We start from the raw sequence: 7,570 nt of genomic DNA, 5'->3' as shown, positions 1-7,570 counted from the left end.
TTCTAACAGTTTAAGAAAAAAATAGGCGGGGCTTGTTGGCTCACACCTGTAATCCCAGCACTTTGGGAGCCCAAGGTGGGTGGATCACCTGAGGTTAGGAGTTCAAGACCAATCTGGGCAACATGGCGAAACCCTGTCTCTACTAAAAATACAAAAATTAGCCAGGCATGGTGTCGGGCACCTGTAATCCCAGCTGCTTGGGAGGCTGAGGCAGGAGAATCACTTGAGCCCAGGAGGTGGAGGTTGCAGTGAGCCGAGATTGCACCATTGCACTCCAGCCTGGGCGACAGAGCGAGACTCCATCTCAAAAAATAAAAAAAAAAAAAGGAGAAAAAAATGAAAACAACTTTCGTGTCTAACAACAGAAATTTGATTAAAAGAATAATGGTATGTCCACCCCAAGCAAGACAAATGCAGCTTCCAAAATAATGCTGGAGAAAAATGTTTCTTGACCTGGTAAAGATTCATCATATTTTTTCAAGTGAAAATAGGCATAACATAAACTATATACAGTACCACCCTGGCTAAAACGCACACCTGCACACGCAGAGCAAATTGCGTGTCTTCATGGATACAGGTGAAAACACTAGGGGCGTTATCTCTGGGTGGTAGTGGAATTGTAGGTGATTTTTCTTTTCTTCCCTTCGCTTATCTGCATTTCCTAAAGTTGATATAGGAAATACACTAATTTATATGAAGGGAAAGCAAGGTTACTAAACATAACAAATAGGCATTAGAGACAAGCCTCTGTCTGCGCTCTACCCTCCTCCTGGAATGCCATTTCCACTCCCTGAGCCAATTCCCTTTTCCTCGAATCTCACCAAGACAGTTCTCTTCTTCTGCAATATGGCCCTTCTTGATAACTCCAGCCCATAGCATCTCACTTTGAAAGTCCTTCCAGAGGCCAGACACCGTGGCTCATGCCTGTAATCCTGGCACTTTGGGAGGCCAAGGAGGGAGTATCGCTTGAGTCCAGGAGTTTAAAGCCAGCCTGGGCAACATAGTGAGGTGTGGGGAGCAGCCTGAACTGTCTCTATAAATAATAAAAAATTAGCCAGGTGTGGTGGCACATGCCTGTAGTCCCAGCTACTTGGGAGCCTGAGGCAGGAGAATTGCTTGAGCCCAGGAGGTCAAGGCTGTGGTGAGCCATGACTGCACCACAGCACTCAGCCTGGGCAAACAGAGTGACACCTTGTCTCAAAAAACAAACGAACAAAAAAACAAAGTCCTTCTAGAACATGTGGTCTGGCCCGCATTTTGGCATTCTCCACTATGATACTTCAGCTGTGTTACATGTTCAGGAATGGAAAGGAGGCCAGGCACCGTGGCTCATGCCTATAATTCCAACACTTTGGGAGGCTGAGATGGGCTGATCACTTGAGGCCAAAAGTTCGAGACTTCGAGACCAGCCTGGTCAACATGGTGAAACCTTGTCTCTACTAAAAATACAAAAATTAGCCAGGCATGATAGTGCATGCCTGTAGTCCCATCTTCTCGGGAGACTGAGGCAGGAGAATCGCATGAACCCGGGAGGCGGAGGTTGTAGTAAGCCAAGACCGCGCCATTGCACTCCAGCCTGGGGGACAGAATGAGTGAGGCTCCATCTCAAAAACAAACAGGCCGGGCTCGGTGGCTCATGCCTGTAATCCTAGCACTTTGGGAGGCAGAGGTGGGCGTATTGCCTGAGGTCAGGAGTTCGAGACCAGCCTGGGCAAGATGGTAACACCCTGTCTCTACTAAAAATACAAAAAAAAAAAAAAAAAAAAAAAAGGCTGGGTGTGGTGGCGAGTGCCTATAATCTCAGTTACTCGGGAGGCTGAGGCAGGAGAATTGCTTGAACCTGGGAGGCGGAGGTTGCAGTGAGCCGAGAATGAGCTGCTGCACTCCGGCCTGGGTGACAGAGCGAGATTCTACCTTTAAACAAACAAACAAACAGAAGAATGAACAGGAGAGATCAGGTTGGAATGGAGGTAAGATATGAGCACTGTCTTCAAATATTTGAGGGGCTATTGCATGGAGAAGGCTCTAGACCCTTTTGTGTAACTACCTCTGAAAGGAAAACTAGGGTGATTGGGAAGACATATGAGGGAGGCCATTTTTTCAATTTAAGGAAATCACTCTCGCTATGATGGTGTGGCTGCCTTGAGAGGTAGAAAGGTCTTGGCTGCTGGAGGTGTTCACAACGAAGCTGCCTGCAGAGGTAAAGGCTCCCCAGATAACATTGTTCTCTGGGCTCTACAAATGGACGGTGCTCGTCAAGCATTCTGATCGCAAAGAGCTCCCTGGTATTCCTCTGTACCCTCCACGTGGCTGAATGTAGAGCAGGTATGCAACATCGACTTACAACGTTGACCTTCAGAGCAGCAGGTTCGTCTTGCTGATTCTCAGACCTCCAGGAAAAACGTTTGTTTTCTGTCTGACAAATTTCTCCTGTGCACCCATGCACGGTGTTGCCTCCGAGAATCCCTTTCCACCTCCACTTTCCTGTCTCACTCCAATTCATTCTTCAGACCTATTCTCCAATTCACGTCCACCAGGAAGCTTTCCCTGTGTGAGCTGCCCCCTTGGTTGGGTTGGGAACACCAGCTCTCTGTTCCCATCTCCTAGCATGTATTGCGTGGTGCTTTCCCATTCCCCATGCTACTGACTACAGGGACAATGCCTGGAGCTCGCTCTCTTGAGTGTCTCACTGTCTAGTAGGAGCTGGCACAGAGCAGGTACTCTGTAAGATTTGCTGAATGAATGAGTGTGCCGGAGAAAGCTGGCCAGGGCTTTAAGACTGTAGGGAACATCCCCAAGCTACAGAAAAATCACATTTTACAATGAAATACTCAGGAATGTGACCTGCTCCTGTCCCTTCTCTCAACACCCAAGAATTCCAGAAGCAACAACATCAAAAGGCAGTGGGCTGTTTCCTGGAAGTCTTCGGGGAGTGTGGGGTGCTGTCTCCGTGGCTGACGACTCTGCAGGGGCAGGTCCTAGAGTGGTTCCTGATCATTCCTGAAGAGCAGGAGCAAGGAATGAAGCCTGAGAGCCCATCTGACTCCAAGGCCTGAGCTGTGTCAATCAGGGACCCTGACTACATGGCCCAGGTCTGGAGCCTGGGTCTGGTCCCAACCTTGCATCTGACTTCAGGTGACTATGAATAGCTCTTGTCCCCTCTTGAGGCCTCAGTTTCCCTGTCTGTAAAGGAGGCTTGGTCTAGAACACTCCTAAGGGCCTCTGCAGCTTGCATGGCCTCTGCTTCTATGTCACTTTGGGGTTGCAAACCTCCCCTGACATTCCAGAATTCCCTTCATGACTAATGTCATTCACACAAACATAAAGTCATTGTAGAATTTCCTGACTCTACTTATAATTTCAGCTCTCTCGGGAGTTTGAAGTTCCAGAAGCTTATTTCATGCCTATAAGGCATGTACAAGGCTATGCTTCTTCATAAAAACATTAAGAATATCACGCATCTCCAGCTAGGATGGGGGAGCACTTTCATAGGCCCCCATGGGAGCCAAGGGAAGTGAATGGAACATGGGCTTTGAGTAGATAGACCCGGTCTGAATTCTAGCTCTGCCACTTCCCTGCTGTGCGAGGGTCCCTTAGCCTCTTGCCCTCAGCTTCCTCATCTAGAAATGGAAGTAAGTCTCTAGTCCTCAGTGCTGCTGGGTTGCTGTCTCTGGACAGTTTCTGAGAAGGAGGTCTCATGCAGCAAGCATCCTCTGTTACAAAATGAGGAACCCAAGGACCAGCTCGGTCCCTTAAAAACCTTTGCAGGCCAGGCACAGTGGTTCATGCCTGTAATCTCAGCACTTTGGGAGGCAGAGGTGGGAGGATTCCAAGGTAAAGAGATGGATACCATCCTGGCCAACATGGTGAAAACCCGTCTCTACTAATAATGCAAAAATTAGCTGCGCGTGGTGGCACATGCCTGTAGTCCCAGCTACTTGGGAGACCGAGGCAGGAGAATCACTTGAACCCGGGAGACGGAGGTTGCAGTGAGCCAAGACTGCATGCCACTGTACTCCAGCCTGGCGACAGAGGGAGACTGTGCCAAAAAAAAAAAAAAAAAAAAAGAAAGAAAAGAAAAGAAAGAAAGAAAGAGAAAGAAAAAAAGAAAAAAAAATTTTGCAAAAACCTAGACTGCTGGTGTGCAGGTGTGGGGACGGAGGGAGGTGGGCATGAGGGCAATGATAACATTCCCTTAGAAGTTTGAGGCTGGGTGTGGGGCTCACGCCTGTAATCCCAGCACTTTGGGAAGCCAAGGTGGGCGGATCACCTGAGGTCAGGAGTTCGAGACCAGTCTGGCCAACATGGCAAAAACCCATCGTAGTAAAAATACAAAAATTAGCCGGGCGTGGTGGCAGGCACCTGTAATCCCAGCTACTCAGGTAGCTGAAGCAGGAGAATCATTTGAACCAGGAGGCAGAGGTTGCAGAAAGCCAAGATTACACCACTGCACTCCAGCCTGGATGACAGAGCAAGACTCCATCTCGGAATAAAAAGAAGTTTGAGTTGGCTATCATTTCTGAGGCCCAATTCCAGGGCTGGAGAAAGTAACGGCATTGCATCCTGCAGGTTGCCCCTTAGAAGAAGGGGCCTAGAGCTCAGAGATGGGTGTGTGGAGGCTCCAGGCTCCTACTGGACTCTGGCCTCCCAGATGGTCCACTGAGCACCTGGAGAAACAGACTCAGAGCGGGGTGGATATGTCTCACCCTGGAGTCACCACTCTCCTAGAGAGGGCCCTCCCGCCACAGGCTGATGGTTTTGTCCACTAGGGCAGGGCACTCCTCACGACCTTCTCCTCTTCATCCAGTTAAAGAAGCAGTTAGGGGGAAATAAAAAGACTCAGCCTATATAAAGCCATCACACCTCCGTGTCACATATCGTCACACGCCAAGGGTGGGGCTCCCGGGGCTGGAACCGGTTCTGGTGTCAATCAGTATCTCTTGAGGAACTGACTCGTGGAGCTGACTCACGCATTTAGATATAACTTCTAGTCTGTTTTTCTAGAAAAAAAAAAAAAACAACCCCAACCCTCATTACTTCAGCCCCGCTTTAGGCACACAGGAATGAGCTCAGGGAAGATGCCGCAGGCAGCCGTTGATCAAACCCTAAATAACATGGGAAACAATCAATTACAGAATAATGAATTCCAGCCCAAGTGTTAAGGTCCTGTTCTGTCTCCCACGTACTCCCTCCAACATCACTATGCTCGCTGAGCAGCACCAGTGCCCTCTCACAGCAGATGCTGGGTGAGGGAGGACGGGCACCCACTGGCAACGGGAATTTGGGATCAGGATGGTATCATCGCATGCGAGAGCTCCTGAAACCTTATACGTAAGTCAGCCACAGCCGTCCACTTACTGACTCCAATTCATATGGCAATTCACTCGCTTATTCTTATTCTTTCATTCACCTACTCAATCCCAAGCTTCCACTCTGTGCCAGGTGCTGGTGCCAAGAGGAAAAGCAACCCGTTTCCTAAAGGAAGTTTTCAGGGCGTCCATTACCCCAGCCCTCCCCTCTCCAGGCTCCCTGAGCCCGGTTCAAGTAAGACCGCGCCCTGACATACCACCACTGTCCAGGAGGTGGCAGCAGACAGGCCCGGAGAAGCTCAAGGGTGGCGACCGTGTTGGGTGGAGGGGAGAGAGGCGGAGGCGGAGGCGGAGGCGGAGGCGGAGGCGGAGGCGGGGTCGCCTGGAGAGGACGTCCTTTCTTGTTTCCTGGAAAGGACCAGATACCCGAAGCTGGCCAAAGCGGGCGTGGTGGTGGGTGCCTGTGATCCCAGCTACTTGGGAGGCTGAGGCAGGAGAATCGTTTGAACCCGGGAGGTGGATTCACTGGGTCTTTGTGAATTAGCAAGGACATTTGGTTACACGTAATAGAAAGCCCTGGCTTAAATACTGGGGTGGGGGAGGAAATATAATTTCAAAACCTCAAATGTTCATAGTAGGGACAGATCCCCCTGTAACAAAAGACAGATTAACAAGAGGAAAACAAGCAAGTCTGTAATATGTGCGGCACACATCACGAGGGAGAAACCTCAAACAAAGGTGATGGTGCAGTGGCTTATGACTCTGGCTTAGAGAGCATCTTCAGTAAAGAACAATAAATTTCATCCTGACAAAACAGTGTCAGGAATAACGCTCAAAATCCTGAGGAAATTGAACACTCGAACAAACGATTCTTAGCAAAGTAATTTTACTTCTGCGCAGAGAGGTGCCTCCTTGGCCAGTCACCATGAGAGCACACCTGAACAAAGGGCACGAGAGCCTTTATTTCTGACACAAGTCGTGTACTCTTTCCCCATTGGTCGGGGTCGGGTTGTACAATCTAAACGAATCCCGGTTGGCTAAACATTTGAACTTTTTTACATAAGGTGGGCACGTAAAAGAAAGTGGAGAGGAAGGGGAAGGGGTGCCTGTAATGAGCTAGAAAGTTAGTCTTCTTTCCAAATAAGGAAAGGAATGTGAGCTGGTACTGACAACGCCTGGTGCTGTAGTGTGCCTGGGCATCTAACAAAGGCAAAAAGGAAAAAAAGGAGAAAAAGGAAAGTGGAGTGGGGGTACTATGAATTAAAGAATAAAATATGGATCAGATTATTTGAAGAGAAACCTCAACATATCCCACAAGGGGAACCAGGAAAAAAAAAAAAAAACACACACAATACATTTTAGAGAAGTGGCAAGACAAACGAAAGTAGGTTTAGGGTCCTGGAACCTCTGAGAAGGTAAGTGAATGGGAGTAAACTGATGGCATAAGGTTTGTAAAAGTTGTCTCCAGTAAAGAATTTTATAACCTGGCTTTAGGCGGAAAGAGGGGAGCTCTTCCACTGTTTGCTGCTGCTTAACTACCTTAGCTAAAAAATATTCAAAAATATCGTGTCAAAGAGGCATATTTGGGGGTAACATATTCTGGTTTCTTTCATGGACTTGTACATAGGATGCAGGGGGCCGGGCGTGGTGGCGCATGTTTGTAATCCCAGCACTTTGGGAGGGGAGTGACCAGCCTGGCCAACATGGCGAAACCCCGTCTCTACTAAAAATACAAAAACTGGCTGGGCACAGTGGCTCACTCCTGTAATCCCAGCACTTTCAGAGGCTGAGGTAGGCAGATCACTTGAGACCAGGAGTTCAAGACCAGCCTGGGCAATGTGGCGAAACCCTGTCTCTACTAAAAAAAAAAAAATACATATATATATATATACACACACATACACCAACATGGCAAAACTCCATCTCTACTAAAAATACAAAAATTAGCTGGGCATGGTGGCGAGCGCCTGTAATCCCAGCTACTTAGGAGGCTGAGGCAGGAGAATTGCTTGAACCTGGGAGGAGGAGGTTGCAGTGAGCCGACAGAGTGAGACTCCATCTCAAACAAAACAAAACAAAAAACAAACAAACACAACACAACAAAACAAAACACCCAAAATTAGCAGAACGTGGTGGCACACACCTGTAATCCCAGCTTCTTGGGTGGCTGAGGCACAAGAATCACTTGAACCTGGTGGGTAGAGGTTGCAGTGAGTTGAGATGCTAAGATCACGTACTCTAACCTGGGTAACAGAGAGAGA

Source organism: Chlorocebus sabaeus, chromosome 20 (assembly GCF_047675955.1).
Source record: "Chlorocebus sabaeus isolate Y175 chromosome 20, mChlSab1.0.hap1, whole genome shotgun sequence".
In the NCBI taxonomy this organism is placed as follows: domain Eukaryota; kingdom Metazoa; phylum Chordata; class Mammalia; order Primates; family Cercopithecidae; genus Chlorocebus; species Chlorocebus sabaeus.
Note: the sequence above shows the minus strand (reverse complement) of the source record.